Raw genomic sequence first — 24,090 nt, forward strand, 5'->3', positions numbered from 1 at the left:
CCTTGAGTCCAGAGTCAGGAGTAAGCCCTGAGCATAGCTGGGAGGGCTCCCCACTTCTCCCTCCTGAAAAAAACCCCAAAATCTAAACTATGAACTTGGGGTGCTTTATCTGTAAGTAGAAAGAATGATCAGCTTTCCTGCTAACTTCTGAATATTTAGAAGCCAGAAGGCTTATTCATTATATGCAGATGAGCTTTTCTCAGACTGTACGGTAGCATCATCTGTTTTTGTCTAGAACTTTTTAGTTTTGGCTAGAATGGACAATGAGCAGCTTGTAGGAAACGAGAAAGGAAGAAAAGGAGAAAGGTAAATTGTTCAGATGAAATAAAATAGTTTTTTATGTATAGGAGAACTAACTACTAGCTTTGATCTGATAACTCAGAAAGTCACTTTGAGCAGAAGGATCTAGCTAAGTTGTACTCAGAAGTAGAACCTGGTTGATAGGAGTCCTTGAGATAAATGGGAAGGAGGAGGGTGTTCAGGAAGAAAGCGCACCAGTGTCAAGGTGATGGAAAATTGGAAGACTAAACAAGTGTATCTAGTTTTCCTTGGAATGGCAAGTACAAGTTGAAAAGTCCAGCAGATCCTTGAATGCACAACTTGCAATAGTGTGGGTCCATTTGATTCACAGACGATGTCAGGCTTATATTATCAATCAATATAGCCCAGTACTATAAAGGAAATTTCTGCTTTATGATTTCCTTAATGACATTTTCTTTTCTCTAGTTTTATTGCAAGAAACACATTAATGCAAAATGTTAACTGTTTATTATCAGAAAGGCTTCTGGCCAGTAGGCAGCAGTTAGTAGATTTATGGCATTGCAAATTATACTTGATTTTTGACTGTGGAGTGGAGGGAGGACAGTGAGCAGCTTCCCTAGCTCCTGCTGTGTACAAGGGTCATTTAGATTGAGAAAATATAGAGGAAAGCCAGAAGACCTAGGTCTTCTGTGGTGATGGGCCTTGCCTAACAGCAGAAACTGTCGACATTTTGTATAGAACATTGGAGGGAGACATGAAAGGTTTAGAATATTTGGGAGTGTCATAAAGAAAATCTTAGGGAACAGATGAGAGTATAGATTTATTTGGAATAAAGGAAGTAGTAATTGGTTGTAGCTAAGTGATAAGACTAAGAAAAAAACCTTTTCTCTTATTTAACTAGATTTTTGAGCTTTCTATATTTTAGATTTGAACATTTATGAGGTAAAAATTATTTAAAATATACACATGAGGGGCCATAGAGATAGTACAGTGAGCTGGGGTGCTTGCCATACATGTGGCCAACTTGGGTTCCATCCCCAGCATCCCGTCTGGTCCCTGATACCTGAGGATAAGAGTCAGGACTAAGCTTGAGCTTTGCTATGTATGGGCCCTCACCCACTAAAAGAGTCTCCAACCCCCCAATTTTTTTCTTATCTATAAGTTACTGTGCTCATCTTGAAGTATTGAGAAACATGTGGGACTCAATTGTTTAGATTTCAGTCCACTTTTCAATTATTTAGAATCGAACTTTTTTTTTTTTGATTTGTTTTTGGCCACACCCCTCTGAAACTCAGTGGTTACTCCTGGCTATGCGCTCAGAAATCGCTTCTTGCTTGGGGAACCATATGGGACATCCAGGGATCGAACTTCGGTCTGTCCTAGGTCAGACGCATGCAAGGCAAATGCCTTACCACTGTGCCACCGCTCTGGCCCAAGAATTGAAGTCTTTAATTCATTGTAAATCAAAGAAAACTGAAGAAACCCCTTCCTTTGGGAGAATTTTAGGGATTGTTTATTAGTTTGGAGAAAATTTTGGCTTGGCCTAACTTACCTGTTGTTAAATCTACATGTAATGTGATATGTGATAGCACAGTGTGGGTAGGGTGTTTGCCTTGCATATGGCTGACCTGGTTTCGATCCCCGGCATCGCATATGGTCCTTTGAGCCTGCCAGGATTGATTTCTGAATGCAGAACCAGGAGTGACCCCTGAGCACCACAGGGTGTCAACTAATATGGCCCCAAAAAACCAAGAACCAAAAAAACAAAACAATTGTGTTACCTGCAATGAAGACTTGGTGAGAAACTTAGTCAAGCTTGTTATCCACTTTGCTTCTCTTCAGTTAAGTTCAGGTAAAATAGTTTTTTCTTTTACTTAACTGACCATGGTTTACAAAGGTGTTGACAGTTGAGTTTTACACATAGAATTTCAACACCAATTGTCCACCACCATTGTCAGCTCCCATCACTAGTGCTCCCATAGTCCATCATCCCCCATGCCTCATCCAATGTCCCCTAAACCCCTTCCCACCTGCCACCTTTGCAGGCACATTAAAGCTTAGTGCTCACAGCTTAGCTCTCACGTTTTCAGTGGTGTTGAGTCTGTCTGGATATACATATACTTCCACACTGTAATCGAAGCCCAAACCCCTGCTCCCCCATCTCTCCTCCCTGTCCCATCTTCCTTCCTGTTTTGATTTCTTCTAGACTCTGGGGTCAAGGGTGATGTAGGCATCCCCCTTCAGTTCAGTTTTATGTTGATTATTTAGACTAAGTTACTGCGTGGTTGACATTCTGTCTCTGAATTTGTATCTTCCTGAAAGCTAACATTTTCCCACGAGGTGACACCATCTCCCTCTCATCTCTCCCAATCTTGTCTTTCACCTCATTTTGCTTTCTCTCACCTTCCCTGATCCTCTGTGTTCTGTGACTCTACTACATTGGAAGTTAAAGCTGGGGCCCGGAGAGATAGCACAGCGGTGTTTGCCTTGCAAGCAGCCGATCCAGGACCAAAGGTGGTTGGTTCGAATCCCGGTGTCCCATATGGTCCCCCGTGCCTGCCAGGAGCTATTTCTGAGCAGACAGCCAGGAGTAACCCCTGAGCACCGCCAGGTGTGACCCAAAAACCAAAAAAAAAAAAAAAAAAAAAAAAAAAAGGAAGTTAAAGCTGAAGGAGGAATTATTTTTGGGCATCATAGGCAATGGTGTGTATTTGATTTTGTGGCACCATGGCTTGCAGTTTCTGGTTCCAGCATTAGCTTAGATTGATACCTGAACGTTGGTTATCTTTTGAAAGCTTTCTTTCACCATCAGTGAAAATATTGTTATTTTGAAACAAAAACTTTTTTGGGTATTTGGGCCACACTTGGCGCTCAGAGGTTACTCCTGGCTCTGCACTCAGTAATCACTCCTGGTAGGCTCTGGAGATGTCTGGAATTGAACTGGGTCGATCCCAGGTTGGCCATGTGCAGGGCAAATGTCTTAACGGCTGTGCTGTCTCTCCGGCTCCATGTAGTCTGAAACTAATTTCTAAATGGAAAAGCCAAATTTAATGCTTATTCTTGTTAACTATTGGTTTGTTAGCAGAGAAAGTCTAGCTCTTCCTCAAATGATGACCTGATTTTTTTTTTTTTTCCTCTTTAGTGATCATCATAAAGGATTTACAGATTTCTTCAGATTTAGTATCAACTACAGTGTTACTCTTCTTGATGTTCAAATTGCTATAGTTTGGGCCAATGATAGTTTAATTGACTCCTTTGTCTTGAAATCTGCACTTTCTGGGAGCCATTCTAACCTTGAACTTACCTTCTCCCACGGCTGGAGCTAGCTATTTCTTCTTCATCTTCCTTTTTAAGTAAAAATGCTAATTAGGAATGTGAATTCAGGCAGGGAAGGCTCACTGTTGTCAGAGTTTTACTTTCAGGTGATTTCCTGTGAATGGCTAGAGAGTATATATCAGTTTTATAATTCATAAGTTCAAGATTCTATTTTCACTTCAGGTTTTTTTATTTTATCCTTTGTGGTGTCACTCTGGATCCTTATAGTTCAGTTTTAATATTAATTTTATAATTTTTTTTCTCCTGACACTGAACTGTGATCTCTGAAAGTAACGTATTATTTATTTACTTTATCCTATAACACACACACACACACACACACACACACACACACACACACACACACACACACACAAACACTTTAAAATAGTATTACTAGTAATAGCAAAACTGCAAATTTTTATACATTTTTCCATGCATTTCAGACTTGTTACAGATCATTGATAGTGACCTCTTCTATTTGTAGTTTTTCTTTTTGGCTTTATATAATTTTAAAAGGCATTTTTTTTTTTTTTTTGGTCTCTTGATATTATTAACTACGTTGTTTTGTGATTGTTCTCTGTGTTCACTTTTTTTTTTTTTTTTTTTTGGTTTTTGGGCCACTCCCGGCAGTGCTCAGGGGTTACTCCTGGCTGTCTGCTCAGAAATAGCTCCAGGCAGGCATGGGGGACCATATGGGACACCGGGATTCGAACCAACCACCTTTGGTCCTGGATTGGCTGCTTGCAAGGCAAACGCCGCTGTGCTATCTCTCCGGGCCCTCTGTGTTCACTTTTAACCTAACTCCAGGAATTAGAGACAGTTACATTTTAAAAATCAGGGACCTGGGGATATAATTCAGAAAGATAGTTCACTTCCAAGGAGTAGGTGGTTGTTTTATCTTGTCCTCATTATCTTAAGTAGTAATGGTAAGGAAGAAGAATTCATAAGAAGGCAAATGTAAATTCTGAATGGTGTCAAAGGAGAATAGCTCTGTAAGCTTTTTAAGATCTGTAGAGAAAATGCCTAGAGAGACATTTATTTTTAAGTAGTTTTAAAATCTCTATTGTAAATAAAGTTTTTGTTCTTAAGAACTTCTTGTAGTGGGAGAAGTTATGTTCCAGCAGATGGAGTTATTAGTACACAAAAGATAGTGCTTAGTGATTAAAAAGTTGAGAAATAGCACTTTTCCAGAAGAGGAAAAATTTCTCCTTGAAGTTGTAAGAGAAGACTTGTTGAGGAATATGTTGAATAGCATTTCCCCCCACTCCCCAGTGAATAGCCATTTTTGAATTTAATATTTGGGGAGGCTTGTCTGTGCAAACTAGTTGAGATATTTTGTTAAAGAGGCTACCTTTAAGAGAATAAATATAACTGGTTTAGGATATTGAATGTGACAGCAATTTTCTAAAATAGAATTTCAGCCTTGTAATAAGCTTAGTCATTTGTAGAAGATTTTTGTTTGTTTTGGCAGGGGACTGAGTGAAGTCTGTTAAACGGTAGCTAAATTATATGTTATCTAACCACGTGATTTATTTATTAATGCAAGTCAGAAGAGAGACGTGTGCCATAGTTTATTGTTATATGAAGAGAAAGTCCTTTTGGGGTTATGAATTTATCAGCAATAAAAAGTTATCAGCAGTAAAAAGGTAATCTTATCTCACTTTATTGTACACTGTATGACATTGCTTGCCTTTTTTCTTTTGGTTAGGCAAATGCATATATTGCTTTGAACTTGGGTTTGCAGTTATTAAAAAATAATGTTTTTTAAAAGATTCCTTCTTAGACATGAACTAGAAGTTGTATTTTTGTCATGTTCTAGTTGTTGACTTTTTAAAATTGCCAAGATGGTTGTAAACTCCCCCTTTCCTTCAGTCATTTGGCCCAAAACTCAGAAAATTCATTTTCACTGAGAGAAGAATATGTCTGTATGTTAAGGACCGGTCAAAAAGAGATTGACTTGGTATCTTTGTAAGGACTACTACCTTACGTTTTTAGGTTTTATTTCTTTTTCTTTGTAAAATTGAGAGAATTGAATATACAGATACTTTCAATTTATCTTTGTAAATAAGAAGCATTGTGAGCTCTGACTGCTAGGAAAGGTGATAGTGAACCTGACAACTATTACAGAATACAGTATGAAATACTATTTTTCAAGGAAAACTAATTTTATGTAATGGTTTTCAGGATGGTTTCTTGTAGCTTGCAGGTTTATGAAAGCTTTACTTTTCTCTAATAATCATTAACGTTGTTATGAAGAACTAGGTACATTTATTTCAATCTTTATAATAGGTGATTTTTATATAATTGGAAAAGAAAAACTAAAGGGTTCCATAATTTGATAATAATCACTTCAAATCAGCATTTGGCTGAATTTGATTCTTATTTTTTACTTAGGTCAATAACAAAATTGGGTATTACTGCTGTCATACCCTCTGCATTTTTTTCCTACTAAATTGTATCCTAAGCATTTTTTTCTTGTCATCACTTATTATATCTTTATTGGATATATCACACTAAGGGAACAATGTCAATGATTCATAAATTTATTACTCATGTTTAAAATCCTTAGTTTCTAAATATTTATAATTGGGCCTATGAAGACCAAGTTCTTGTTTGTAATGTGGTTAGTGGGAAATCAGCATTTTATGTTGCATACCAGTAACAATGACTGCTAATATATGATGTGTGGTTTCGAATAATATCGATTATTGCTAATATATTTTAGTGACTTAACATTTATAAGATACTTTAATATATTCACTTTGCAAATAGTTGGATAATATCAATAGGATAAGGATTAAAGCAAAATTTCAAATTCATTTTTTCAAGTTCTTTGAAAAGTTGTAGAAATGATATGGAAGAATAGTAATTTTATGTAGCATAAGCTTGTTAAGAGAGGACTGCTGCTAAAGAGAACATTTTACCTAGTCTAGAAGGTTATGAAATGTTTCAGGGGAAGTATTTGGTAAAAGAGGTGCTGATTACTCCTTTTGTGGATTTATTAGCATGTGGTAACATGTAAATATACCGAATCTGAACCAAAGAAAGCTAATTTGGTTTTCAGTTGAACATGTTCTGAAATTATTTAGGAAAAGAATGCCATTTCCCTGTTCATTTTGAAACTGAATGGTAGTGAGAGATACAAGAGGATGAGGATGTAAACACCTCTGCAATGAGCGTTTTAAAAAATTTATTATCAAAGAATTTTTTGGAAATCTTAACTCTTTGAGATTGCTGGCTTGGTTCAAGTACTCATTCGATGAAAGGCTAAATTTTGTTTAGTTTGGAATCTTTCTAAAATTCCCTTAGAAAGGAATTAACTATCTTTTCTGGCTCTATTTTGAACAATTAGGGAGAAATACAGATACTGAATTTTCCAACTATATTGGCTATTTACTAGAATTGCTATTAAACACAATTCTCTAGGTAAAAGAAAAGTAGTGGAGAATTCTGACAACTTTAATAGAAACTTGCGTTAAAAACAAGTATATCTACAAAGATGTCTTGTTCTAAAATGCCTGGTTTTAGTCTAAACATAAATTTGGGAGCTACTGTTTTGTACAAGATGGAAAATTTGTGACACTTTGAAAAGAAAGATACTTCTTTGTTAGACTGATAAACATCGAAAGGCAGTGATGCAAAACAGTAGTTTTGTGTGGCACACCAGGAACCATTTTTTTCTATGAACTCAGATTTTAATCTATGAATATAACATCTCATTTTTTTCTATAAGAGCAGTTATTCAGTCGTAGCATAAAATAAAAGGGTTTTCGTTCATTTAATTTTGTATGTGTTCTTGGGCTCTTTCGACAGTATTCAGGGATCACTTCTGGCAAGATGTAGGGGATCCTTTGAGGGTTGAATCCAGGTCAGCCACCTGCAAGGCAAGCCCCTTCCCACTGTGCCTCCCTGGCCCCATCCGGATGAAGCTTTGATGACTCAGGTTGTATCAGCCTTTTGAAGGGAGGTGAGGACTCAAGGGAGCAGAATTTCATTGTGGAATGCTCAGAGTTTTATTTTGAGCTTTTAAAAGATCAAGTAGATCTTAGAGATCACATCATCATTTTACCATATACCTAAGAGAAGTTCATTTGCAAACTGCATAAAGTTCTACAGATGAGAAACAAGATTCTTGGAATGGTCTCTCCTTAGGCTCTTGCCACAGGAAGAAGTCTGCCTTTTTAGTCAGTCCTATATTATATTTTATTGTATCATTATATCATATCATATTTTATATATTATAATTGGTTATTGTGCTATGTAGACAGACCTTCTGTAGCTATTAATGGCCTTTATTATGTCAAATTTATTTAATTCACGTAAGGTAGTTTCAACTTTTCCTTTTCTCTATGAATATTACGATTCTAATGCCCAGAATCAAACCCAAGTCAGGCTTCCTTCCTTCCTCATAGTCTTTGGTATTTTCAGCAGGATGGATCTAGTTTTAGGGCCAGTTCAGTGTGTATTTGGGTAAAATGTTAGCTATACCTCACACTATGTATTTAAAAAATTAACCTGGAGAGTGAGTTGCTTCCCTCACTTTGTTAGAGAGAAGTTCCTTTGTCTTAGAATAGTGCAATAATAATAAGGGAAGATCAGGGTAAATAGACAGGTTTTTGGTGTTTTCTCAATCCTTTGTTCAGATTTTGTGCCATTGCTGTATTAATACTTGACCAAACATGTGCTGGTGTTACAGCAAGTTGTAAGTTTATGAGTTTAGTATAGTGCAGGCTAATCTCAAATTTGAAGGGTGATTGGAAAGTTTTCTTTGAACAAATTTTTTTAAATCTTGAATTAGAATAAATATTAAAAGAGGAAGAAAGTAGACTTAGAAATGGATCCTGTCAGAATTACTTTAGGTAAGATGAAAGTGAGAACAAACTAGAAAACCTTTGAGCTGTAGATAATATGAAATGTGCTTGTATAGTAGATGACTATCTTATTGTTTACATTTTACTTTTTAGGACCTAGAATCTTAGTTTTTCTCCTTCCTTCCTTCCTTCCTTCCTTCCTTCCTTCCTTCCTTCCTTCCTTCCTTCCTTCCTTCCTTCCTTCCTTCCTTCCTTCCTTCCTTCCTTCCTTCCTTCCTTCCTTCCTTCCTTCCTTCCTTCCTTCCTTCCTTCCTTCCTCCCTCCCTCCCTCCCTCCCTCCCTTCTTCTCTCTACCCCTCCCTCTTTTTTTCCCTCCCCTCCCCTTCCCCCTCCTCCCCTCTCCTCTCCTTTCCTTAACTTTCCTTTCCTTTTTAGGCCACAATCGTTGGCTCTCAGGGGTTGGGTTACTCCTGGCCTCATGCACAGAAATCCCTCTTGGTAGCCTGGGGGGCCATATGGGATGCTGGGATCGAAACTGATTGGCAGTGTGCAAGGCAAACGCCCTACCTGCTGTGCTATTGCTCTGTCCCTAATCTAATCTTCCTTTTTCTCTGGAAGTATTTTAGGACTTGATACAGATATTTTGTTACTGATAACTGAAGATGTATCTAAAGTTGTACAAACTTGAATACTAATTTTTTATTTATTTCTATGGTTGTTTAGAAGCAGATGAAATGGCTATTGGTGCAGTGTTGGATTTTGAGAAGGCTTTGATTTGGTGAATCATGAATTTCTTTGTGTTATTGTTATCATCTAACAAATACAATTTAGCAGTATATATATAAATATGATTGAGGAAAATATATCATACACTTAAAATGTATTTTCCTATAAAGAGAAATGCTTGTTCATGTACATAGATATATAAACAGTTGAAATGAAAGTTTTATGCAAATAAATGTAATGTATATTTTTTGGGCTACACCCATCAGTGCTCAGGGCTTACTCCTGACTCTGCATTCAGGAATCACTCCTGGTGAGGCTCAGTGGGACCATATGGGATGCTGGGGTTGGTTGCGTGCAAGGCAAGCACCCTGCCTGCTCTGGCTCATTACTGCTCTGACAGTAATATTTTATTTATACTACTGGTAGAAAAATACCAGGTAGTATTTTTCTGCCTTGCTTAATTAAAGAAATGCTGGTTATTAATACTGCAGATTTAACTAGTTATGAGCTGAGTATGCTAGTTAGCACCAACTGATGTGACTTCAGATATAACTGAGTTTCATGGTTTTTGTTTTCTTTAAAATTCAGCACCTGATTTGGTGCCTGGGAGTCAGATGAAGACAGTGCATTCCTTGAAGAAGTTGCTGTGGCTGTGAGAGAGGAAAGTGGCTGCTGTGACAAGGCAGCCTTTAGGACTCCCACCAAGGGAACCCTTGGCAGGGAGTGGATAGGCACACTTTCCCTTCCCTTCATCTGGTGATGTTTCTGGTAGTAGGCCTCCATTTATGGCAAGACCATTCACCCACTCCTGTAAAATAGAACATTTCAAGCTTAATTAAAAGGAACAGATTCTACAATTTAGTCTTAATGTTAAGTTCAAATAGTGATTTAGAGTGTGTGTGTGAGCACCCTACTGTGTTCAGGGCTTATTTCTGGCTCTGCTCACCTCAGAAACATTCCAGTAGACTTGAGGGACAATATGGTAACTGGGATCAAACCCAGGATGGCAATTGGGCAAGACAAACACCTGCCTTCCCCACTGTATTATCTCTCTTCTGTACTATCTCTCTGACCAAAGGTACATTTTGTTGTATTTTTTGACTATGTCTGGTGATGCTCAGTGTTCACTCCTAGTGGAGCACTCGTTCAAACCCAGGACCCTACCTGCTGTGCTCTATTTCAGCCCCAAAAATAACAGTTTTAGAAACATCTTTAAAGTCCTAAATTTCACACATTTAAAAAAAGTGTCATATTGACCAGCTTTAACTTGCTGTTATTTGGGAATATTACATTTTTGGTAATTTTCTTTTTTCCTTTAAAAGCTTCTATTAACTTTATTAGGAAGTAAAGTCAGAAGTGTTTTACATGTCTTCATATATATATATATATGTATAATGTTTGTTATATGTTATATATATTATACATTTGTTACATGTTTAATATATGCAAAGGTTTGACTGTTCCTATGGTGAAAGTTAACTCCAAAATAAATTATGAATTTTTAATGATAAGAGATAGATGCTTAATTATTTAAGATAAAATTATTTGAGTTTTTATTGAAATATGAAGATAGTCTATATATGTACATATTGACTTTTTATTTCACAGTTAATTTATTCACAGTTGTATTGACTACAAAGAATAAGATACTGGGAAGATTTTTCCAGAAATGCTTAAAGCTACATTGTTATGGAATTTAGATTTTGTGTGTTCCCCGATGTTACATGTTTTTCCTTGAGTGATAGGCTATTGCATTAGGTTGAGGTAGCAATTGTCTGAGTGGATGTGGTGACTGCCTTAGAAAGATTTTGCCGTTAGCAGTGAAAAATGTTTTCCTTACAGTTTTTGTGCAGCAGGCCATGGAGTAAAGCACATTTTTATAATAAAGGTGATGAATTTAATCGCAAACTGGCAGCCAAATGGAAATTGCAGACCTTGATACTGGGAGAAAATTGCCTATAAAGCAACTCTTGAGAGAACAGGCTTTAAATTTATCCACCCATTTCGACATTGAGGAGAACACAGGAATCACAGGATATTTTGCTTGGCCTGTTTAGTTCAGATGAATGACACTTGAGTGTTTCTGTTTAAGAGCTAGAGTTTAAAGCTGCTTATGTTTTGTATGTGAAGCCTTCAGCATCCGTTTAAAAACATCTTATTATGAATTCTAGATACAGTGGTCTTTTTTAATTCCATCATATGGTAATGAATTAAAATATTCATTATATTTATTATTGGTCATAGGCTGTACAGTATGTTTCTGCCAGTGATAAGATGGACTGCAGTCTTAAAGGATGTGCACAATAGTCTATATATAATATTCACAATATTCAATGGACAGAATAACATAAACCAGTTTTCCTCATTTCCTATTCCTTTTAAACAATTTCTATTACTAAATATAAACAGAGTGATAGAATTCTATTTGGGGAAATGTAAAATTGTCACGTTTCAACTTGACTAATTTTTATTTTAGAATTAAATTTTTTTTTTTTTTTTTGGTTTTCGGGCCACACCCGGTAACGCTCAGGGGTTACTCCTGGCTATGTGCTCAGAAGTTGCTCCTGGCTTGGGGGACCATATGGGACACCGGGGGGGATCGAACCGTGGTCTGTCCAAGGCTAGCGCAGGCAAGGCAGGCACCTTACCTTTAGCGCCACCACCCGGCCCTAATTTATTTTTTTGATCCTACATACAGCATCATGGAGTATTTAAAGCCAGTTTTTTTCTGTCTTGTATGTAGCATTTGTTTTAAGGTACCCTGTTTTTCTATTGTACACATCTTTGTTAATAGACATCTCCAATTTCAAGGTATTTCTGACTTGGGAAATGAGGCTTTTCTAGGAATATAGGATTTGAAATGTAAATACTAATATAAAATATAAACTTTTAAAAGTCTTATTTATTGAAGCTACTGGGTTCTAAGGAAAAAAAGGGATAATCCATATTTTTTGGATACACATCCTAATCTGATTTAATTTTCTGGTCACATTTTAACTGTGGTAAATGTATATTTTCTTCAAGGATAGGATTAGAGAACTGTTTTGCTCAAAATATGTATGGAGGTTTACTATTGATGCTTTAGAAAGCAAGAATAGAATGAAGAAAATGTCAAATCCTGTATAATTAGGAAAGTTTATTGAGGCTGTGCTTGGTGGGAATCAGGTATGAAAACCAAGAAAACAGGAGTATTACTTTAAAATAAATGCTCGCAATTGTATATATCACTATATAAGTAAATAATTACACTAAATAAATATTTACTTAAGTGCTCTGTTACATACATTTGGGAGATAAACTTACTTTGCAGTGTTAAAGATAAATTAGAAATTTTGCCAGCTTTTAAATTTGCAAAGTTTAAAATAAGTAAACACTATTTTCTTATCAGCAAAATAGATGCTTGATCATTTGTTTATTTGGATTTGGATTAAGTAATCTGAGACAAATTTAAAGTTCAGGATAGTGCCTAAGATAGTCTATATGGTAAGCCATCCTGTCAGAAAGAAAGTAGGTTAGTTTTTGAATCATATTTAGTAAAACAATATATAGGGACGGCTTCACTTTAAGTGAGAGAAGCCGTAAATTTTCAAAAGATGAAGTTAAAATAATGTGGAATATTAAAGTAATTACATCCATATGTTAGTTTCTAATGCATCTAATATATTTCTATACATGTTATATATAGGAATATAACATGAAGTTTACACTTATATGAATTTTTAATGTTGTAGAGCATATATGTGTGTGCATGTATGTATATACAGTACTTCTAAAACATTTACTGATTTTCTGTGATAGAACTGAGGACTCGCTTCAACTTATACAAATTTAATTTCCATTGCTTATGGTGGTAGTTTCCTTTTGGACAAGTTTTCTAGTGGGATGCTTAAGTTCACATTTAAGTTCATATTCTTAATTACTGTGTTAAAAGTAGTGGGAGTTTAGTTCAAGATTGTTGATGCCAAAGTGTGAAATACCTGAAGTGTTTTAAGAGTCTGAGCTACTCTGAAAGGATTTCAGAAACATGTATTTGAACATGTAGGCCAAGATCACAGTATTTTGGAGTGGAGCATTTGCAGCAAAATTGTGGTTTTATGAGGGTAGTATGGGAACCTTTGGGGGCTGGAGAGATAGCTTGGTTTATATGCAAGAGGCTCAGGTTCCCTGGTATGGCCCCATAAACAGCCATGAGTATAGCTGGGGATTATGGATTATGGATCATCTTGAGCTCTTCTGGATGTTGGCCCCATCCCAAATAATAATAATAATAATAATAATAATAATAATAATAATAATAATAATAATAATAAATCATAAAAGAGAAGATGGGATCCTTATTTCTTTTATTGAATTTTTTTTTTTTTTTTTGGTTTTTGGGCCACACCCGTTTGATGCTCAGGGGTTACTCCTGGCTATGCGCTCAGAAATCGCCCCTGGCTTGGGGGGACCATATGGGACGCCGGGGGATCGAACCGCTGTCCGTCCTATGCTAGCGCTTGCAAGGCAGACACCTTACCTCTAGCGCCACCTTCCCGGCCCTCTTTTATTGAATTTTGTTGTTGATTTTTGTTATATAAATATACATTCCAAGCCAGAATATCTGCAAATTTTCCTTTTCCTAGGGTTAAACTGTTGAATCCAAACCCACACCAGATTCTGGAGCAAATACACTTATATTAAAAAAGAAAGTATTTCTTAGTAGTGCTCAGAAAGCCTTGTGACAAGGATGGACCTTGTAAAGTTGGAGCTTCAACCCCAACCTTGAGCTTTAAAAGAGTGTTTAGGAAAAGTGTGACAGAGAATCTTTGCTCTATTTTTATTTATTTATTTTATTTCTTGCTTTTTGTTCAGAGCTTATTACTCTTGACTCTGCACCCTGGAATCACTCCTGGTTGTGTTTAGGGAGCCACACGGGTGCTGGGGATCTAACCAGCACCTTATGAGGTTGCTGCTGTACTGTTTCTCTTAACTTCCTTTTCACAGGTATTTTTCATAAACTGAATGTACTGTGGGTTTGCATTGAGTAGTGGATAAGGTTTTCTGGACGAATAGATTAAAATTTTTTTTTCTTTCTGGATTTTGGGCCACACTTGGCAGCGCTCAGAGGTTACTCTTGGCTCTGCACTCAGAAATCGCTCCTGGCAGGCTCGGGGACCATATAGGATTCCAGGAACCAAACTTGGTCCGCCCTGAGTCGGCTACATGCAAGGCAAACGCCCTAGCTCTATGCTATTGCTCTGGCACTGAATTGATTAAATATTTTAGGAAAAACATAGTAAAAAGGGTTAAACAACTGGACTTTGTTATTCTCCCTCCGTTTTGTCATTTGAGGATTTGCATGTGAAATTGGCAAATAGAATTTAGTAGATCCCCTTTATCTTTTATGTATATTAATTCTGAGGAAAAACCAATAGCAGATTTTAGAGAACAGATATCAGATCAGCAGATAATTAATAATTTTCACACTTATCTGCCATGCATTTTTAGTTTATATATAACTCCCATTTTATAGATGAGGGAGTGGAGTCAGATTAAGCTAGTACAATGGTTTTCCTCCCCCAAAGGTGCATCTGAGCAGTCGATTCTTCACCATATTTCTTCCCTCCCTCCCTCCCTCCCTCCCTCCCTCCCTCCCTCCCTCCCTCCCTCCCTCCCTCCCTCCCTCCCTCCCTCCCTCCCTCCCTGCCTCTCTTCCTGTTTTTGGGCCATGCCCCGTAGCCCTCAGGGGTTTACTCCTGGCTCTGTGTTCAGAAATCACTCTTGGCAGGCTTGGGGGAACCATATGGGATGCCCGGGATCGAACTGGATCTGTCTGAGGTCGGCCTCATGCAAGGCATATGCCCTACCTCTGTACTGTTATTCTGGCCTCTTTTATTTTCTGAATGTTTAGGGGACACCCCTGGGGTGCTTACATTTCTATACCTTGCTCTGTTTTCAGGACTATATATGGTGCTGGGTGTTCGAATCAGGTTATATAGTGATTGTTGCAGCCTCAAGCAAAGGCCAAGTGCCTTATTTCCTTATTCCCTGCCTAACTGGCTCTCTGGTCCCATCACAGATTTTTAATGAATAATTCCCACTGTCCCTCCCTCTCTTACTCTGTCTCTTTTTTATGCTTTCCCTACCTTTCTCCCTTCTTTTCCTCTATCCTTCACTTTTGGGCCACATCTGGTGTTGCTCAGAGCTTACTCCTGGCTGTGCTTAAGAATAATTCCTTCCGGGGCTTGGACAATTAAATGGAGTTCCAGAGATTGGAGTTCCAGAGATCAAATCCAGGTTGGCTGCTTACAAAGCAAGTACAGTACCTGCTATACTGTCTCTTTGATTCTATCACAGTTTTTTATTTTTTTTAAGTAAAATTCTACTTCTGAAGTGTTAGTGCAGCTTAATTGTGGACAAAGATTTGGAGAATCTAGGTTTTTATGACTTTTTTTGGATCTTGTTCTTCTATATGTGTACATTATGCAAAATTACCTTGAATTGTTACGGCGCTTTAGTTACAAGAAGTCTCCTGTCATAGAACAGTGCTGAACTATTATTGTTTTGCTATCACGGTCTTTCTTAGTCAAGTCTTAGCAGTTGTTTTTAAGTATTTTGCTGGTCCCTAATTAGGTGCATATATGTTTATGAGTGTAAGTTCCTCTTGCTATATGTATTCCTTGATCATGAAGAAATGACATTCACTGTCTGTTACGTTTTCCAGCCAGGAATTGTTTTTTGTTGTTGTTTGGGCCATACTCGGTGACGCTCAGGGGTTACTCCTGGCTATGCGCTCTAAAATCGCTCCTGGCTTGAGGGACCATATGGGATTGGGGGGGTGGGGCGGGGATCAAACTGCAGTTCGTCCTAGGTTAGCTTGTGCAAGGCAGATGTCCTAAAACTTGCGCCATTGTTCCAGCCCACCAGCGAGGAGTTTGTATTGTCTGATACTAGAATAGCTACCCCAGCTTTTTTGAGGGAGTTGTTGGCTTGAAGTATTTGCCTTGCAACTTTGATTTTGAGTCTCTGTTTGCTCTGTTCAAATATTTCTCCATTCTGTGTTTCTTAATTGTTGCATTTAGCCCATAGACATTGAGAGAGATTATTGTCATGGAATTTTGTGCTTTCGTTTTGCAGGTGTTTGGTGAGTTTGTGGACTTTGTCTAGTTTTAAAGTAGTTCTTTAGTTCTGATAAAGATCGTTTTGAGTCTGAAGTTCCTGAGTTGTTTATCCATGGCGTTGTGTATTGTTCCTGTGAAATTGAATGAGAGTCTGGCTGGATAAATGATTCTTGTGAGGCTTCCATTTTATTTATTTTCTTTTTTTTTTTTTATTTATTTTCTTATTATAATCTACCACTATCTTTGGGCCCAGAGTGTTTTCTTTGTTAAGTTTACTGTAAATCTTAAGGAGGCTGTTTTCTATATAATTTACTTCTTTGAACTTGCTGCTTTCAGTGTTCTCTCTCTGGTTTTTGCTATTCTTACTAGAACTTGTAATATTTTCATTTGAAACTCTTAGCTGAGACCCTTCAGGCCTTCGGGATGTTGGTGTGGGCACTCTAGCTCTGGGAACTTCTCAGAAATGGTACCATGGATTCTTGGACCATTGGTTCTTCATCAGAGATGAATTATTTTTATTATTTTTTTCCATCATCTTTTGTTTGGAGGTTTTCTACACTTCTATCTTAGTGTGCCACTCATTCTGCCCTCAGCAGCTTGTTACTCTCTTGGTGAGGTATGTCAGTGAGTTTTTCATTTTGCTACCAAGTTTTTCAGTTCTGTCGTTTCTGTTTGAAGTTTTCTCAGTACTGCTCTTTTATCTCCTACCTCATATGTTTTATTGGCTGTTTGTTCCATTGCTTCTTTGAGCTTTCCTCTTTGAGGGTCTTATCAGAGCTTATATAGCTGGTTATCACTGGTTGAGTCTTCACTAAGCATGGTGAAGTTCTGCTTTGCTTTCTCATGGTGACTTTTGTAGTATGAAGGTGTTTCTTGTGTTTCTAGCAGTTATGTAGCTAGGTGATTTGAGTTAGGAGACCTCTGTATGTTCACTGTGAGGTTTGAGGTGGTGAAAAAATGTGAGGGTGCATATTGCATAGGGATCCTGACCTGGTGAGTGAATGGTCACCCCGTGCCACAAACAGGGCCTCAGTGCTGTTTTATCTCAGTTTCTTGGACTTTGAAGTTGTATTTAGCAGCCTTGAAAGCAGTAGTGCTCTTTGGGTCATGACTCAGGAAGAGTGAGATCTAGGTGCTTTGTGTGGCTACTGCATTGTAATTTATGGGTTTCCCTCTTTGTCTTCTCATATTTCTTTTCTGGCTGCACCCCTAGTGTGCCCGTAGGGACTCTCTTTATTGGTCCTTCTGATGACTGAGTCTATTCCACAGTCTATAGAAGTTCTTGCAGGTAGTAGTCGGCCCATCTCTCATGGTGGGAGGGATCACTTATTTCTTCATGAGGGTGCTAGGCACATGCCACGAACCTGCACATCAGTTACCTCCGTGGGGCCCCTTTCATTTGACCTTTGCCTTATGAGGGCTCTGTATAGCTGAGGAAAAAATAAAAACTTAGTACTTGAAGCTCTGATTTTAACAGAAATTGTTCCCTCTTACAAGTCTTGTGCTGGTGTTTTCTCCTCACTCATCTGCTTCATTCCCAGAACATCAGACTGAGGAAAGGTCTGGATAACTGTGTCCTAGATATTAGGAACAGCTAGAGGTAGTTTTAATTATTTTATTTTATTTTTATTATTGTTTTTGGTCATATCCGGCAAAGCTCAGGAGTTACTCCTGGCTCTATGCTCAGAAATCGCTCCTGGCAGGCTCGGGGGACCATATGGGATGCTGGAATTTGAACTACTGTCCTTCTGCATCTAAGGCAAACGCCTTACCGCTGTGCTATCTCTCCGACTCTGGGTTGGTTTCTTGCCTTTTTGAGGATCTTTTTGAAAATTAGGTTTTCTCTCAATAATTACTCTAGGAATGTCTCTGAGACCAACACTTCTAAGTAGGGCCCTTGCAGCATTAGTAGGCCTGGGCAAGGGCCCTGGAAGGAAACAAGGTGTGAGGTAGGAAGGGTTGTGAAACACTGGCCAACACCACGAAATCCCTGAATACAGCACTTATGCTCCATTTGATCATATGCTTTGTAACCATAGGAGACACAATGAAAACCAATTTATTTATTGGTTTTATTCTTCCAATTTTTATTATTTTGTTTGTTTGTTTGTTTTGTTTTTGGGCCACACCCGGCGGCGCTCAGGGGTTACTCCTGGCTATCTGCTCAGAAATCACTCCTGGCAGGCACAGGGGACCATATGCGATGCCAGGATTCCATCCACCTTTCTTTGGTCCTGAGTTGGTGCTTGCAAGGCAAATGCCCTACTGCCATGTTAGTTTTCTGGCCCTATAAGTTTTTTTTTTTTTTTTTTTTTTTTTACTGGAGAAAAAATAAGTGTGTGTAGGCTGTGTAGATGGAGGTACAGAAGATCCTTCTGAAATGAATCTTGGTTACCCCTGTGGTGCATCCTATTAAGAAGGATTCTTAGAGATAAGGACTCTTTTATCAACTGGAACCTAATCATTTTAGATAACTGTGCTTTTTATGGGCGGGTCACCGCACCTGGTTATGCTCAGGTCTTACCCCTGACTGCACTCAGGGAGCATGCCTGGAGGTATTGGGGGCTTCTGTACCGTGCCAGGGATTAAATATTGGCCAGTCATATGCAAGGCAAATGTCCTACCCATTGTACAATCTTTCTGGCTGTGCCGGTGCTTTTTATTGTCTTGGTTGATCTAAACTACACTAGAGAAGTTTCATATTGACTTAATGAAAACAGGTTATTCAAGTGCTTTAGATTCTCAAATCTAGAGTAAAGAAAGTGAGACCTTTAGAGACGTGTACCTCGGAGAACAATGCATATATTTTTTGTTCCTTAAAGGGAAGAGTCAGGTTACCAGTCATAGTCTCTGGCACTCTAATAGTTTGTTCAGTTGGTGAGTTTTTCCCTAAGTAACCAGACCCTAAGTAACCAGTCATTGGGAATATAGCAACTGACAAAAAGAAATTTCCCTGTCCTTCTGAAGGTTGCATTCTAATGTGTTAGTCAGGCAGTTAATTAGTAAATATTCTGGAATATATTAAGAATTATGAGTTACAGAAACATTGAACAGGATCTAGAGGGCCAACAGTGTTATTGACTGGGGCAAGCTGCAATACGGTAGATTTGGTGGCCTTGAGAAGTTAGCATGAAGTAGAGGCTTGACGTTCGAGTAATGGGAATAGCTTTCTAAGAGAAGTAGTGCTTAATTGTTAAACTGTAGCCTTGAGAGGGATGGAGAAGGATAGAATGATGAGGAGATGAGGCAGACAGATAGGACTCCGGGCCCATGGAGATCCTTTGTGAGAACCTGGATATTTCCCAGGCACGGCTTAAGTGGGGACCATTGGAACAGTGGTTCTTAGATGTGATCTCCCTTTTAAGAATCTTCAAGGTCACAGTATTTCTGTGATAATAATAAGATGTTATTTGTAAGCCTTTTTTACTTATGCCGAATATATTACAGTCCTTAGGTAGGGGTGATTTTGCTGTGATTGATTTTAGAAAGTAAGACTAGAACTGCAGTAGTATATTAAATTAGAAATGAAAAACTACATTTTTCCACTGTTTTGTTAAAGCATAGGTTGTTTTTTTTTTTTTTTTTGCTGACATATAATTGGGTTTGCCGTTGTTTTAAGGTGAATGAACTGAAAGCGTTACTCTTTTTCACAATATTGCTGCTTCATCGATAAAGCTCCTTAGATGCATGTAATGTTTTAAATTGTGACTCTGTATTGTGCAGCCACAAATATTTAAGAATAGCCCCAATAGCATTTTGGACAGAGGTATGACATGTCACCTGTAGAGCTGGAAACATTCTCTCCCACAGCACAGCTATTCCTCCCTCTCCCATTAGAATAAATAACTTAAGGCAAAAGAACATTTCATTTTTGTTTTTTTTTAATAAATTTAGATTTATGAAAAAATAACAGATTAATGTTAACCCAGAGAAAGGAGTACAACTTTATGAATCAGGAAACTTAACATTGGTTAACAACTACATTATTGATTAACTTGTAAGTCTTAATTACATCTTACCCCTTTTCTTAGTGTCTTTTCTGGTCCAGGATCTAATCCAGGATACACGTTGCATTTAGGAGTGATGGTGTCTCTGTATCTTATTTGATCTATGGCACTATCACATTTTGTGACTTTTCTTGACACTGTTGAAGATGAGATGTTAGTGGTTTATTTTTAAAACTGGAATCGTGACTTAACCCACATTATAGCTTTATGAAGAGTATCCTATATTATTTGTAGCAACTTGATTTAAAGTTCTTCCTATCTCCCTAGTGAAAATACCTTTATTTTCTTAGGTGTGTAGAAAATTCATATAATGATGTGAAAGCTCTATAACCTGTCAGCCCAGAGGTGACTACCATTGATAGTTACTTCTATATGTCTGTCTAAAAATATATATACTTAGTATGGATTATGCACTAGACATTCTTTATTTGAACCTTGGAAAAACTTTTCATTTAGGTACAATTGCTGTTCAATGGTTTTTATCATTTAAAACTGCTATTGAGAACAGTGATCAATTTAAAAAAATAAGACCAAGGGTGCTTAACATTTTTGCATGAAATATATCAAAAATAGCATACTTATTTACTAAAGACTGTTTTGTTTTCTTTTGTTTTTTGGGGGGTCACACCTGTCGGCACTCAGGGGTTACTCCTGGCTGTATGCTCGAAATCGCTCCTGGCAGGCTCGGGGGACCATATGGGATGCTAGGAATCGAACCACAATTTTTCTACATGCAAGGCAAATGCTCTGCCTCCATTCTATCTCTCTGGCCCCAAGACTGCATTTTCAATAGAATTTTCTAGCTTTTCTCTTTATCTTATAATTTTGAAATATAAAATAAAATTTAATACTCTAAATCAGGTTTACTCTCCACAGAAAAGCGATTTTTTTCATGCCAGTTTAAAAGCAACAGCCTCTAAATTGAGTTAACTTTATCTGACTTAATGAGTGTAATAAACAAAAATTTATTTCACTAAATAATGCACATTCTCTTAGTTTACTTGCTTCCTGTATTTTGTTGGACATAAATTTTGATTTCTTTTAAATACAGAAGTCAGAGGGGATATAGGGAGAGACCTCTCTATGCTGGAAACCTGGGTTCTGTACCCTGCAGATTTTTGAGCACCCGAAAGAGTGATTCCTTAGTACTGAGCTTGAAATAATGAGTACTGCCAGGGTATGGCCCCAAATCAAACAGAACACTAACAGAAGACCCTAAAACAAATCTCAGAAAGAGCACAGTGAAGTACAACTATTATGTGTTTTACTTTGTTGAAAATGTCTTTTAAATTTCTCCTGAATTCACTGTAACAAGGAGTTAAAGGTTTCTTTTTGTGTGCCCACTCCCCTCCCCCCCATTAAAACTTGGTTGACCTAAGGAAATACATAAAGGGATGGATAAGCCATCTTGTCATGGAGTGACAGTTCTTCAGTCATGAATGTGACTCCTAATATTACTGCCTTAAGGTAAAGGAGTATTGTCTGCATAGTAATAGTAGTTTGTTTAGTAAGACCTTTAATCACTAAAACCTTACTATGTTTACTAAAATGGTGAATTGCATTTAGCAAGCAAGTAGAGTGTTTTAACCCTGGTTGAAATGATGAAAATTTTCATTTTAGGGTCGGAGAGATAGCAGGGAGGTAAGACGTTTGCCTTTCATGCAGAAGGTTGGGGGTTCGAATCCCGGTATCCCACTTAGTCCCTCGAGCATGCCAGGAGCGATTTCTGAGCATAGAGCCAGGAGTAACCCCTGAGTGCTGCTGGGTGTAACCCAAAAACCAAAAAAAAAATTCATTTTAGCCTCACTTACAAAATTTATAAGACTTTCATGAATGGCACATAATTTTAATAAATATCTGTTCTCTTAGTTTACTGAATAAATTAATGGGAAATGTTAATTTTAAGAATTGAGACAATAATGGTCAAGTAGCACTATGATCTTGTTGTTATATTTCAGTACATACCTGCTGTATTACAGTGATAAGGAATATTTTCTTTTGATACATATAAATGTAAGGCACAAAGAAAAGAGCAGATAGATACTTAAGTAAAAATATATGTACCTAATAGAGTAATTGGGATTAGCAGTCACAAAAGTGTTTTATATGAAAAACTTTTTAAAATGCCAAATTTTAAATTTTGGTTGTTAAAAATCCCGAGAATAATTTATGCATTTGTTAGTTTACTATTTTTCTTTAGTAGTCTTTTCCCCTACCAAGCTAGTTATTTTTTTAAATTAAAGACATTCTTTATTAAGATTGATTAAAATAAAAAATTTTTTTAAAATTAAAGACATTAAAATTTTTTTTCAAGCTAGTTATTTTTATATTTTATTTTCTACTTTTAATTTTCTTGGTTTTTAATTTGTAGCAAATATTCTCAACTAGAAAGTAAAACAAGGCCCTAATTTTTTCTTAGTCTTCCAATGTTGCATTATTGGATTTACACATACATAACTGTTATTTCTTTACCTGTCTTGCCTAGGAAAATGACATCTTAATTTCATATTTTATATTTCATAGTTTATACTTTTTAGTCCATTCATTTCTGTTCTCTAATTGTTTATCAAGTTGTCCAAAGTTGATGTTCTGTTTTTGCCCTGTTGTTGATCTGCTAGTTAATCCAGTAATCTGGCTTTAAATGAAGGTGAACCACTGTTAAAGTTGCAGAAAGATGAGTGGGATGTTCCTGAGTTATTTAGGCACAATGAAAGAGTTTTGGTGCCATAAAGAGTAGGGAAAGATTTGGAACAATGGTATAGTTTCAGGTCTAAATGAAAAGTGGTTTAAGCTTATTGAAATTTGGAAAAATATTATCACTGAATATAAGCTCATAAAACATGAAAAACACAAAAAACTTGAATGTTGAGGAATTGAAGAATGTGTATTCTTCACATTATTATATAAAGGTACAACTAGAAGTTTCCCAAATAGGTAAACTGGTGGATCAAGGGCTGGAGTGAGAGCACAGTGCCTTGCATGAGGCCTACCCAGGGATGGCTTCCTCTGTGGTTCCCCCTAAGCCTGCTAGGACTGATTTTTGAGCAGAGTGTGGAGTAACTCCAGTGCCGCTGGGTGTGGCCCCAAAACAAAAAAGAAAACAAAAAAGAAAAGTAAAACCTGGTGGATAAAGAGGGATTTGTAGTGTAGCTTGAGATTTCATCAGAATTATTTTAGTGACTGGGTTAGAGAATTGTATTCCAAAGTTGCATTTAGTTGATTCTTTTGACTTTAACATACTAATCTCAAAAGAATGTTAATTGACAGATTAATATGGAGAATTACACTATAAAATTATTTTTGTTGAACCCTTGACTCACAAAATGCTTATCTAAAGAATGTTTTTTTTTTTTTTTTTTTTTTTTTAGAAAATATTCATCTCTAAAGAATGTCAATTGATAGATCAACAGTATTCTTTTTTTTTTTTTTTTAATTTTTTTTAAAGCCTACAGCACCCAGTATTCCCAGGCGGTCTCCCACAAGTACTAACCAGGCCCGATCCTGCTTAGCTTCAGAGATCAGATGAGATCTGGCGCGTTCAGGATGATATGGCCATAGATGATTAACAGTATTCTAAAGGCCTATAGATAGTAATAAGCAATCTGGAAAAAAGTAAATTCTCTACTAGTAATCTAAACAAATAGTGGTGGAAGCTTGGCTTACTTAGCACATGTCAGCAAGTGCATTCTGCTTGCCAAGAAAAAGTGAAATTCCTTTTAAGCACCATGCAAGTGGGACTGTGTGTGGAACTCTTAAGTCTGTACACCCATTATCAGGGAGCCACGGGTTTTTATTTTATTATTTTATATCTTAAAAGTGATTTATTTATTTATTTTTGGTTTTGGGGCTACATTTGTTGGTGCTCAG

At 37.2% G+C, this 24,090-nt stretch overlaps 1 protein-coding gene and 1 pseudogene across 6 annotated transcripts in view; one reads left to right on the forward strand and one right to left on the reverse strand.

Annotated features, from left to right (window-relative positions):
• The window catches only part of QKI (QKI, KH domain containing RNA binding), a 151,741-nt gene that overhangs the window by 9,625 nt on the left and 118,026 nt on the right, over positions 1-24,090 (forward strand). The window lies entirely within an intron of this gene.
• LOC125996965 (uncharacterized) lies at positions 23,667-23,783 on the reverse strand (annotated as a pseudogene).

The sequence above is a fragment of the Suncus etruscus genome, chromosome 18 (genome assembly GCF_024139225.1).
Source record: "Suncus etruscus isolate mSunEtr1 chromosome 18, mSunEtr1.pri.cur, whole genome shotgun sequence".
NCBI lineage: Eukaryota > Metazoa > Chordata > Mammalia > Eulipotyphla > Soricidae > Suncus > Suncus etruscus.